The sequence below is a fragment of the Lissotriton helveticus genome, chromosome 7 (assembly GCF_964261635.1).
Source record: "Lissotriton helveticus chromosome 7, aLisHel1.1, whole genome shotgun sequence".
Classification (NCBI taxonomy): domain Eukaryota; kingdom Metazoa; phylum Chordata; class Amphibia; order Caudata; family Salamandridae; genus Lissotriton; species Lissotriton helveticus.
The window spans coordinates 1,676,311,932-1,676,325,576 of NC_136068.1; positions in this window are offsets into that span (position 1 = coordinate 1,676,311,932).

Here is a 13,645-nt window from a genome sequence, read left to right on the forward strand (position 1 = left end):
CTGGCAAGGATCGGAGTGCCAACATTAGCAGATATTTAACAACAAGGGGTGGTGATGGACAGAGTTTCTGAATTAAGCAGAATACTCTCACCCAGTCAAGAGATCAGGGCTAGATCCAACACCGTTTTTTAGCTCACTGCACCATCCCAGTTCAGAACCTGGCTATATGCAAATTAGTCTGTTCCTGTCCCAGTGCATGATGGGAACAGGGCAAACCAAACTACCAAGCCAATTCTTACACTGGGAAGGAAACAAGCTTCCGGGGACCGGTTTCTGGCATTTCAGCCGTCGTCGGCCCGGCTTGCTTGAATCCTGATGGTGCAATGAGCAAGGGACTCACATCTGAATATACCCTTCCACGCTTACGGTGGACAAAATATTTAACAACAAGGGGTGGTGACCGTTACCGTTACCGACCGGTAATTGGCGACCTACATCTGGCCCTAGTGTTTCCTCAATATAGGAATCCATGCATACAATGACTGACTAGAACACGCTCATCCTTGGGAGAATAGAAGGTGCACAAGTGTAGGATGTAGTCTCCGAACAGCTTAAATCTGTGCATCAACTTAGCCCTCAAACTCTTCAGTGCTCCACCAAACCAGCACACAAACTTGGTTAATATGATTGGCATCTCAGGTAGCGATGCAAAGCAGCCCATATATTTCAGTGAGGATGTTTATTTTTGCAACGGTATTGTGAACATTTTGCAACTTTGTATGGTTTACAATATTTTTTCTTTCATGCATTCACATTATTTTTTTACTACCATTTATATATATATATACATACAAAAATAAAGTTGCTGATTCTCCCAGCCACTTTAATACAGCATGTGTGCATCAGGGAAGTGAGGCCTTCAATATTCCGGAAATCCACTCCTCAAGTACCCCAAATCTGCGGGAAAGGAAGGGGATGTGACACCACTCTGGTGCAATTATCAGTCTGATTTTTAATGATTTACCAAACATTGGCAGAAAAAAAGCCTGATGCATTTCGGAGCAACAGGCTTCTTGTTCACAGTTCATGGATCAAGTTACGTTTACTTCCACATTGCCTAAATACACCTGTGTGATTCATTTTATGTAAACATTAAAAACAGACGCTCCTGAAGAACCAAGGTCAGGGTAAGCATTTTGGACATCTTGCAATAAACTTCATGTAAATAAACACTGTTGGAAATGGCCCTTTTTAAAGGGTTATCCCCAAACTTTTTGCTTCTTCTTCCCTTGTTTTTCCTGACCTGTGGTTGTTGGCAATAGGACTCTGGGCACTTTACCACTGCTGATCAGTGCTAAAGTGCATATGCTCTCTGTATAAATTGTAATTATGATTGGTTATCCATGATTGGCAGATTTGTTTCTTCAATAGGTCCCTAGTAAAGTGCACTGAGGGTGCCAGAGCGGGTGACTAAAATGCTACTAGTGGGCCTGCAGCACTGATTGTGCCATTCACATGAGTAGCCCTAAACTGGTGTCTCAGGGCTGCCACCACAGTGCCTGTGCACAGTTGCTAACTGCCATGCTGACCTAACCAGTGTCCCCACTGGCCAGGCTTAACCCTTTGTCGGGGTTCCCCCCCGTCCCCCCTGCCCTCCTACACCTGCTTGGGCGGTACCGGCGGGTTCACAAGCGGTGAAGCAGCAACAGCTACAGCTACTGCTTCTGTTACCATTGACGGGTTCGCCAGCGGTGAGGCAACCGCAAGCGAGACCACACCTTTCACTTTGGCAGGCTCACAAGCGGTGAGGAAACCTCTAACACTATTGTATCATACGCCTTGGCAGGATCCCAAGCGGTGAAGTAACCGCCAAACCTTCACTTTGGCTGGCTCACAAGCGGTGAGGAAACCGCTAACACTACTGCATCAAACTTCTTGGCAGGTTCTCAAGCGGTGAAGTAACCGCTAACGAATCTGCACCCAAAAGTCGTGCCCCACCACAGCAGGCGGAACTCGAGCGGCATTGTCGGCCGCTGCTTAGCACGGTGTCCTCCGCTGGCAAGTTGCCAGGACTGGTGCTCATGCGTAGGACGGTTGGTCCCGGATAGTCGCTCGGTATTGTTGGCTGAGGGGGTTCTGCAAGGACTAGCTGTCTTTGACGGGTAACGTTGACCTTTCCTGTTATATTATTCTGGATCTCATGGGTATGGTTAACCCTGTTATGTTACAATAAACAACTATTCACACGACTACCGCCTGTTTAACATTGCTTTCTTTTGTTCTACATGGTACAAAGAAGCGGGGAGTGGTTCACCAGGTCTTCTCACCAGTCCCTAAGGACCTCTGTCTATTTCCTGTCTCTTTATTACCAGGTAACACTTGGTGGCGTTTTCTACTGTCGTCACACCGATCCCGAGGACCAAAAGAGGATCACAAACTTCCCTTTCTGTACACGTTGGACATTGCTATGGAACGCCCAAGGTACCCCCCTGGGCACGGTGCAGTGTATGTGAAAGGTAGATCATGTACTAGTGTGGGTGACATGCTCTGATAGTGAATTACTGCCAATTTAGTTTTTCATTATTGAAAGCCTATCTTGCCCCTGGGTTAGAATGGGGAATGCTGTGTATAATATTTACCTGCATATCTTTCCATAGGAGCAAGATAGAAAATTGAAGTGTGGTATCCCTGAACTCAGAATTTGATAACCCATCTTTTAGAAAGGATGGTGTTTAAATCCTGTGTTTGAAAACTGCACTCTTACAGAGTGGCTGTTTTCTTGTTGGACCTTTCTGTGTGCTTTTGCCTGTTTGTGAATTGACTGCCTGGTTTGTGAGTGACAGGGGCTGGGGTGGCTCCAGTAGGCTGGGTGAGTCAGCACTAGGCTGCATCTTGAGTGGAGGGGGGATAGCACCTGGGCCTGAATAGAGCTGTGCCTGCCTTCCACATGCTGGCTCAACTTCCTGCTTGGCGGCTGATGACCCTGCCCCTCTCTCTCTCAAAGGAAAGAAGGAGTCATGTAAACAGAGTGCTCCAGGCCTGACCAGAACTGGTTTGGACTAGGTAAAGGCCTCTATGCCTTCAGAGAACAAATAGAATATTGGTTTAAATACTGGGGCCCAGGCCCTAAGAATTAGATCATCCTGGAATCAAGAAGGAACCTCTGTCAATCAGAAAAGCTGGAAGACTGAAGAGGAAGGACTGCCCTGCTGAGTGTGTGTAGGCTGACCTGCAGTTGCTATTCTGCCAAGGAGAGGGGAAGGACTTTGCTGTTGCTCTGTCCCCTGCTTGAAGAGATCTCCAAGGGCCTGAGGGGAGCTGGCATCCTGTTTAGAAGTGCCTGGAACAAAAGGACTTCACCCCCAGCTTCCCCCCTGAACTCTGCTGTGTGAGTTCTGACCTGCCTAGAGTTCTTGATCTAATTGTGGGGCCTCTGGAGATTGTTTTCTGCTGTTTGGGGAGCTGCAAAAGAAGAAGAAAAGAAGATGTACAATGTTGCATGCATCGCTCGCTTGCGGTGTGCATCGTCAACAGTGTGAGAGAATTCCCTTCGCCGCAAAGATAGTCGCAGCTCTTATTGCCGCTGCAAGAACTGACGCAATGTTCGCTTGTGTAGCGCATCGCCCCGGTGCCGGAAGATTCCTGTCGCTATGAATATTGTCACAGAGCCTGTCATCGCTGTGAGATCCGTCGCATCGCTTGCCTGCGGACTGCATCCCGTCGCTGCGAACATCGTCACTGAGCCAAGGCATCCAGGGGCCGCGACAGAAGAGGATTCACACTGCGCTGCGATTAGCCGCCGCACTGAAGAGCGCACCGTACCAGAGATCACCGCATAATGCCTGCGCGAGACGCTTCCTATCGAACCTGCAACCCGGAATCCATACAAAGTATCGCATTGCTCCCCATACAGTACAAAACATTATGAGCCCCCGAAAATATATACATTTTCATGTCAAGTATATGCTGGAGAGCAACTTGTAGCTCAAAGTTACTCATTGGAGATACCTGCTGTACCTGAAGTCAGGTCCATGAGGTCAAAGACCCCTTTTGCGGTGAACGAATGAAAAGGATTTGTCGTTGTGGAGAATAGCATAGCATAGCAGGAGAAGCTGCAAAGTTAATCCAACAGGTGATGCAGTTCAGTTGGATAGGTGAGCATATTGGTGCTGGTCTACTCCTGCTTCTCACAGCTGTGTTTGGTCAAACGTCTTTGTTTTAGCACCACAACCAAGAGTTCAGGATTGGTGGACACCTCTTAGGGGTTCAGGACACACTCAGGATGCGTCAATGTCTAGGTTCAAGATTTTGGACTTGTGGCTCTGAACCGAAGTCTAGCAAACTAGCCCCTGGAGTCACTTTGGTGGTCCTGGGTACAGGTGATCAATTAGGGTTCAGCAATAGGGCTGGCCTCTCAAGATCAAGGCAGGTTACATGCAGATAAGTAGTCATTCAAGGTACAGTGTCAGTTTGGCAGAGTGCACAGCAGGTTATCTCAGCAGGCAGTCTTTTGAGAATCCTTCCACAGGTCCAATAGTGATTAGAAGAGGGTGTCTGAAGGTCCTATTTCTATATCCTAGTGTTCTTCTTATAGAAGGTAGCAGAAGCTTCTAGAAAGGTTCTTTGAACTGCATGGAATTTCGTGACTGCCCTGCCCTGGTTCCAAGTTGGCTGCAGTAACAATGCAGGGTTGCCAGAAAATTTGTGTGTAGGCAAAGCATAGACTATTCAGTTGTAAGTGGGGTTGTGTTCAGCTCCCCGATCCATCCTGCCAGAATATGGCCCATTGAGGCACATCAAGTCCTGGGATTGTGTAACTGTCTGGAAGGAAGCGACCACTGCGCCGTTGGCCTGGTCGCCCCCACACCCCCCGCCTGCTCCTCCTTAGCTGCTGCCTGAGCCTCGCACTGCACGTCGCCCCAGCCGCCGCAGGGCCGCCGCAGAGCCGCCCCAGCACCGCCCCAGCCACCGCAGGGCCGCCGCCGAGCCCCCAGGCTTTCCCGCCGGTTTCCCACGAGACCCCGCTCCCCTGCCCGCCGATTGGTTCCCGCGCTCCCCGCCTCCCCGCAGACCCTCCCTCCCGGCTTCCCTCTTAAGGGGACCCACAGCGCTGCCCAGGAGCGACCACTGCACCCTTGGCCTGGTCGCCCCCACACCCCCCGCCTGCTCCTCCTTAGCTGCTGCCTGAGCCTCGCACTGCACGTCGCCCCAGCCGCCACAGGGCCGCCCCAGCCACCGCAGGGCCGCCGCCGAGCCCCCAGGCTTTCCCGCCGGTTTCCCACGAGACCCCGCCCCCCCGCCCGCCGATTGGTTCCCGCGCTCCCCGCAGACCCTCCCTCCCGGCTCCCCTCTTCTGACGCCCCCAGAGCGACCGGGCAGCGGACGCGCGCAGCGGGAGCACCGATTGAGCGCCAAAGGTGCGCCAAAGGTAAGCCCGTCTACGCCCGTCCGCACCTGGACCGCGCCCAGTGCCAGGACCCCTGGCCCCCGCAGACCCCAGCCCACCCGCCGGACGTACGACGCCGCCACCCTCAACGCACTCAACACCGGCCGAGCCCCGGGATGCTACCGAGCCACCCCGAGACGCACCCACGGACCCTTCACCTGCCAGTCCTGCAAGTCCACCTGCATCTGGACCTGCACTGCACAAGCGCCCACCAAGCCGAACACCAGCAGCAACCACCTCAAGTGCATCCTGCTCAACACCCGCTCCGTCCACAGACACGCCGTCTAACTCTGGAACCTCCGCGACACCACAGCTCCTGACGTCGCCTTCCTCACGGAAACCTGGATGAACAAATCATCAGCGCCCGACATCGCCATCGCCATCCCAGAGGGCTACAAGATCATCCGGAGAGACCGCGACAAACAGACTGGAGGAGGTATCGCCATCATCCACAGGAACAGCATCCGCATCTCGACCAACACCGACGACACCCTGACAACCGCCGAACACCTGCACTTCCAGATCCACACCGACCCCAAGACCACCCTCAGGGGCACCCTGATCTACCGACCCCCGGGACCACGCACTCAATTCAGCGAAGACATCGCCGACTTCATCAGCCCGCACGCCCTCTTCTCCGCCGACTACATCCTCCTCGGGGACATCAACTTCCACCTGGAGAACAACAACGACCGCAACACCATCACCCTGCTTGACAACCTCGCCACCCTCGGACTCAAGCAGCTGGTGACCACCCCCACCCACCTCGCCGGACACACACTCGACGCCGTCTTCTCGTCCAGCAAAGACATCACCTTCAGCCATGCCACTGGACTCCACTGGACGGACCACAGCTGCATCCACTTCACCTTCAGAAGAACCACGGTCCACCACCACCAGCAACAGGCTGCACGAAGAAGCTGGAACAAGATCACAGCCGACCAACTCGCCGCATCCCTGAGCCAGCACCCTCCCGCCAGCTCAGCGGACCCCAGCCAAGCCGCCGACAACCTCACGAAATGGATCTGCACCTGCGCGGACGAACTCGCCCCTCTGAGGACCCCGCCCAGCAGACCCGGAAGCAAGATGGCCCCGTGGTTCACCGACGAACTCAAGAGCTCCAAGAAGAACTGCCGTGCCCTCGAGAAAGCCTGGAGAAGAGACCCAACACCGGACAACATGACCACCCTCAAGCTCGCCACCCGAAAGCACCATCAATTGATCCACGCCACCAAGAAAACAGCATTCAAGGACCGGCTGGACAACAACGCACACAACAGCAAGGAACTCTTCAACATCGTGAGAGAGCTCTCCAACCCCAACGCCGGAATCAACAACATCACCCCGTCGCAAGACCTCTGCAACTCCCTCGCCTCCTACTTCCACAACAAGATCGCCGACATACACAACAGCTTCAGCACACAAACAACGCTCCCCACGACCGCACCAACGCCCCCCACCACCACCCTCAACGCCTGGACACCGATCAACCTCGAAGACACCATCCGCACGATGAACTCCATCCACTCCGGATCTCCAACCGACCCCTGCCCTCACCACGTCTTCAACAAGGCCGTCGCTGTCATCGCACCCCACCTGCGGGACATCATCAACACCTCTTTCGACACCGCCACCTTCCCTGAGAGCTGGAAGCACGCCGAACTCAGCGCTCTACTAAAGAAACCAACGGCGGACCCCACCGAACTCAAGAACTACCGCCCCATCTCGCTCCTCCCGTTTCCAGCCAAAGTCATCGAGAAGACCGTCAACAAGCAACTGGCAGCCTTCCTCGAGACGACTGGATCCCTCGACCCATCTCAGTCAGGCTTCCTGGCCAACCACAGCACCGAGACCGCCCTCATCGCTGCCACCGACGACATCCGAACCCTGCTGGACAACGGAGAAACAGCGGCCCTCATCCTCCTGGACCTCTCCGCGGCATTCGACACTGTCTGCCACCGCACCCTAGTGCAGCGCCTCAGCAACGTCGGAATTGAGGAGAAAGCACTGGAATGGATCACCTCCTTCCTCGCCGGAAGGACACAGAGAGTCCGCCTGCCCCCATTCAGATCAGAAGCCACGGAAGTCATCTGCGGCATTCCCCAAGGCTCCTCGCTCAGCCCCACCCTCTTCAACGTCTACATGAGCCCCCTTGCAGCCATCGCACGCCAACACAACCTGAACATTATCTCCTACGCCGATGACACCCAGCTGATCCTCTCCCTGACCAACGACCCCGCCACCGCCAGAGCCAACCTACACGAAGGGATGAAAGACGTGGCCGAGTGGATGACGACCAGCCGCCTGAAACTGAACACAGACAAGACGGAAGTCCTCATCCTGGGCTCCTCACCCTCCGCCTGGGACGACTCCTGGTGGCCCCCCGCCCTGGGCAACGCACCCAAACCGACAGACCACGCACGCAACCTGGGCTTCATCCTGGACTACTCCCTCTCCATGACCAGACAAGTCAACGCCACCTCCTCGTCCTGTTTCAACATCCTGCGCATGCTACGTAAGATATTCCGGTAGATCCCCACCGAGACCAGGAAGACGGTCACCCAGGCCCTCGTCACCAGCCGACTGGACTACGGCAACGCCCTCTACGCCGGAACCACCGCCAAGCTCCAGAAGAGACTCCAGCGGATCCAGAACGCCTCGACGAGACTCATCCTCGACGTCCCCAGACGAAGCCAGCCGCCTCAACTTCTACGCTCCCAAACGCCATCTCCGCTCGACCAATCATGCCCTCGCAGCCGTCCCCCGCATCCGCAGAGCGATAACAGGAGGAAGGTCCTTCTCCCACCTGGCCGCCAAGACTTGGAACTCCCTCCCGTCCCGACCGACCTACGCCTGACCCAAGACCACCTCTCCTTCAGGAAGAAGCTCAAGACCTGGCTGTTCGAGCAGTAGCGGACCCCCCCCCCCCCAAAAGCGCCTTGAGACCCTCCGGGTGAGTAGTGCGCGGTATAAATGCCTATGATTGATTGATTGATAGGAATTCACAAAGTCCAACTGACAGCTACATCCAGTCAAGTGACCCAAGAGAGGCTGCAGGTACAAAGGGCTAAGGGGAGTAAAATGGCAACTTTCTTAAAGTAAAAAGGCAAAATAACACTTGCTTTCACCCAAGCAAACAAAAATAAAATGTCGTGTAAACTGGAGAAACAGAATAGTATTCTAAAGTATGCATACTTTGAGGAGGCTCCGCTCAGCCGCCCAACTCAAAGGGAAAAAGAAAAGTAAGACTAATGTCCTAGACACAAGGTGATGTTTCTTTTGCCTCATGCATGAGCTGGCGGGTTGTGCCGAATCTGTGGCCTCTGTGGGTTTTGCTGAGCCTGCCTGGACTGTTGCCAGTCCTGTTGCTGGATTGTAGGCAGCTAGGCTTGATTCTAAAAAAGAAACCTTAGGCACAGTGGTGGTGCCTGGTATCACAACTCTCTCTGCAGTAATGGAGGTTGAGGGAACAGGTGCTCATGTTAACTGGGCCATTTTGAGGCATGGTCCTGGCCATGTGGATGGGGGTCAAGCGGCCATTTTGAAGGCAGGCAGTGAGCTTTGTGCCATAGGCCTGCACCCATTTTGCCTTGCTTTCACCCATTGTGCCCAGGGGGAGTCAGTGGTACATGAAACTATAACCCTCTCTGTGTGTGCTCTCTTGGATCAATGTTAAATTCCTGTTTCCCAAAAATTTAGCAATTCTTAATTTTGAAATTTCCATATTGTGTGGTGTGCACGTGTGTATTCATAAATGCCTACTTGCAAACTATTTATTGAAGCGCTACATATGCAACATATATTTACTGATGTTCCTCTGTCTTCGTTTGCTTTTAGGTGCACAAAGTCAATAACTCCGCATCATCGTTGAGCATCAGTGCCAGGAAGAAGAAGTCCTGCTGAGGCCTGTTGTTCCGACATCTGAAGAAGATGGCTCCAAAAAGAGGTGCCCGTAGCTCCTCTTGCAAGAAAGATGTCTCTACTAAAGAGAAGAAGAAGCAAGTGGCACCACTTACCAAGGAGACTGGTGGCTCGACCACTAAATTTTTGTGGAAAAAACAAAGGCCCACCATGAGTGCTGCACAGGTAGCCTGTTTAGTGGTTCAATCACCAACGACCAGTGATGTTGGCTCATCGCAAGAAAGTAGCAGCACACCATCAACACAGGTTGTAACTCATCTCACAAGTACTATTCAACAACCAAAGCCGCAACAACAACTGCATGGGCTACTAGTACAAGCACAAGTACATGCGTAAGGAGCCGGCCGAGAAGGAGCTGGCCGAGAAGGAGAAGGCCGACAAGGAGAAGGCCGAGAAGGAGAAGGCCGAGAAGGAGAAGGCCGAGAAGGAGAAGGCCGAGAAGGAGAGGTCCATGGAGAGTTGCAAGTAGAGGTCAGTGAAGAGGCCCATGTAGCGGCGCATGGAGCGGTGCAAGTGCCCACAATGGTTGTTCTTCCAGAAGTAGGGGCACAGGAGGAAATTGACTTTGGAGCCGGGGTATCATGTCAGGAAGACGAAGGCATTCCTCCTGATGATTCATTTTCTCCCAGCTCCCCACCAAGGAAAAGATCAAGGAGTGTGTGTAGAAGTTCCTCTTCAAGCCCCGCTCCATCAGATGATGATCTGGATCTAGATTGGCAACCATCTCCGACGTCTGAGAGGGAGGCACACCATGAGCTGCGAAAGGTATCAAATGTTAAAAGGACGGGCCCCGGAAAGCTCATACTTATGGATCCGAACGTCGGACTTGATGAAGTGGTGCATTCTGATGTTGTTGTACAGGATGACAGCAATGACCTAGTCATCCCACACGTCATTCCAGCCACACCGGCCATGCAGCAGACAGACATTTATACCCTATCCCGACGTCATGCTGAGCGTGACCCTGGCGACGTGGCACTGGTAGCACCACCAACGCAGTCAAGTAGTACAACAAGTTCAACAAAACCTACAGCTCCCATATTTTCTCCCCAGAGGGGGACTCCATCCAGCTCGACTCCCTCAAGTAGGGTTGCTGCAATAATTGCACAACCCAGTAGATGTCTGCAAGGCTCATCCACCACTGCTTCATCTGGCATTGGCAGTATCATCTCGTGCGGCAAAACCAGAAGTTTCCAGTCCCCAGTTTGGAACTTTTTTAGTGTCCATGCAAAGTATGATAACATAGCCGTTTGTTGCATTTGTAAGACTAGAGTTAGCCGTGGTAAGACTGGTGCCAACTATGGAACCGGAGGCCAGATAGGTCATCTTCAAAGAAGGCACGCTGTCGTATGGTTTGCGCACCTAGCAAACATCAAGGGAAAGCAATCCCAAAGGGCAAGTGGCCAAAATATACCCATACTAGGTGTTTCATCTGAAGATGACGGGGAGGTAGAAGAAGCGTCAGACATTTGTCCGGTTGCACCCAGTACCCCTGGCAGCACCACACCCTCCGGAACACATAGGAGGCACACTGAGAGTCTGGGAGACACACCAATGCGGAAAATGTCAACACTGAGCAGAAGTGGGTCGAAGAAGGCATCAGCATCATCCAGTAAATTTGTCCAGCGCACCATTTCAGCCATGTTCTCCTCAGATGCGCAATTTCAACGCAACCACCCAATTGTACGCCTGTATAACACTAAGCTGGCTAAAATGCTAGCGGTGGACCTTCTTCCTTTTTCGTTTGTCGAAGGTGTGGGTTTTCTTGAACTCGGGGCAACACTGGCCCCTAAATGGAAGGTTCCTAGCCGGTTCTATTTTGCCAGGGTTGCTGTTCCAGCACTACATAAAGAGGTGCTTGAGTTGGTTGGGGAAGCTTTGCAGAAGAGTGCTGTTCACACTATACACCTGACAACAGACATGTGGACCAGTTGCCAAGCCCTTGATTACATGTGCATCACTGCACACTGGGTCTCTTTTTCAGGGGTTGCAAAACAGATAAATGCAGGTGGTGACTTGGTAGAGATTTTTAAGGGTGCTCATAAACATGCAACATTAGCCATGTTTGGCATGGAGAAAAGTCATACTGCAACCAACATTTTGGATGACTTTAACAAAAAGGTCTCGCAATGGCTGCCCCCAAGAAATTGCAAGGTTGGTTATTTTTCTACTGATAATGGCAGCAATGTAGTTAAGGCCATGGAGAACGGTTACTATTTCAGAGTGCCGTGTTTGGCGCACTGTATGAACCTTGTCGTGCAAAAGTTCTTGGAAAAAGAACTTGCAGTCGACAAAATACTGACCATCTGCAGAAGAATATGCACACATTTCAACCATTCTTGTAAGGCCCGGAAGGAGCTGAGGCGCCAGCAAAATGTACGTAGAATGCCAGTGAAAGCACTTATCCAGGAGGTGGCAACACGTTGGAACTCAACCTTCTACATGCTTGAGCGTCTGCATGAGCTGTTTCCAGTAGTCAATGAGTATTTCTACAACCTGGGTGGTGATACGACAGAAATGATGCTAGCGGTGGAGCAATGGCAGCTAGTTAAAAGCCTGACAGACATGCTTCGTCCTTTTGAGGTCTTCACGCGTGACGTCAGAAGGGAGGACTGTTCTTTGAGCAAAGCTATCCCATTGTTGCTGAAGCTCGAGCACCAAGTCAAGGTGGTGTCTTCAGAATTAAAAGATGCTGGAAAGAATGAAGCATATGAGTTGGCGCAGAGATTATTACAACGCCTAGTTAGAAATAAACGGCTTGTAAATATCAAGAAACAACAGCACTACATTTGTGCTACTATTCTGGATCCACGTTACAAAAAGCCATTGTTTGGCAAAGTAATAATTCCTTTTGAAACATTAGATGTTACAGAGTAGAAAGGTTGGCTAGCTAAGTCAGCCATTCGTTTTGAAATAATAATAATAATAATAATCCACATTTGTAAAGCGCACAATCACCCGTTAGGGTCTCTAGGCGCTGGGGGCCGTCGGGAAGATTAAGCAAGCTATTGCCCAGAGTCACATGGTGCTGGGCTAACCTGCTGCCGGAGCCGGGGATCGAATCGTGATCCCCAAATTCCAGCGTCAGTCGCCCTGGCCGCGGCGCCACACCTCTTCCACCGAAAGAGAGCGGAAGGAAACTGTAGGAGAAGACGGTACTACTAGTGAATCAGCAGGCCATCAGGCATCCCAAAAAAACACTTCTGCATCTGTGCCTGTGGCAGAAGTGAGTGACTTTTCCTCTGAGCCGTTAACCACACCAGCAACCGTATTATCTGCACCAGGCCCAGGCGATATGTCTGAAGCGGATTGGCTAAGTGAGCTAGGGTTTCCTTGTCCCAGAAAGGACACAGAAGTGCAAAGTACAGGATTCCGGGAGGACATTCTTTCAATGGTGCAGGCCTATCTGGATGACTCAACAGCGGTCAATATTACTGAGGACCCACTGGCGTATTGGCATGGGAAAAGAAACATATGGCGAGAGCTCACCAACCTGGCTATCAATTACTTGTCTTGCCCACTCGCAAGCGTGTCTTCAGAACGTGTTTTTAGTTCTGCTGGTGGCATTGTGACTTGCAAAAGGTCCCGCCTCTTGCCCGCAAATGTGGAGCGGCTCACCATGATAAAGATGAACCAGCACTTCATACCACCAGATTACAAAGTACGAGAATGCACGCAGGAAGAAGACGAGGACACCGACCTACCTGAGGAAAGTTCTCCTCAGTTACCAGAAGTACTACCGACTCAATTTGCAGAGTTTGAGGACGAGCTCTGCTTCCCTGACAGCGAGTTCTGAAAATGAGTCAATGATTCCTTAACTTTAATATTAGTCCTTATTCACTTTTATTCCTGTGTGTCTGTCTTTCTTTTTTTAGCAAGTGCTTCATCACATTCACAACAAAACTGTAATCACCCAATCAAACAACAAGCCCATCAACAGAACTGTCTTGATTTTGATGCCGCAGCATTCCTCAGGTTCACAACAGTTAGTTGACAAGAACTCAGTCCTGGTCGTCTATCCTCCTCCTCCAGACTCACCCTATTGATTTCCCGTAATGCTGATGCCTGGATTCTGCACAATGAAGAAACTTACGTTGACGAGTCCCCTAAAGAGGGACTGTCTGGAAGTAGTGAGTCCTCATTTAAATACATTTTGCTAAGTGTGACTTTTTTGCGTTTGGGTTTACGGGTCTTGGCTGGGCCATTGCTGGCAAGGTCTACTAAGGGATGAAATTGGTTAGGCATTTACTTTGGAAAACATTTGGCCTATTACACGTGAACGTTTAGGCGTTATTATTGCTCGCTTGCCTGTCTTAGGGGTGCTGTCTGTGGGGCTTC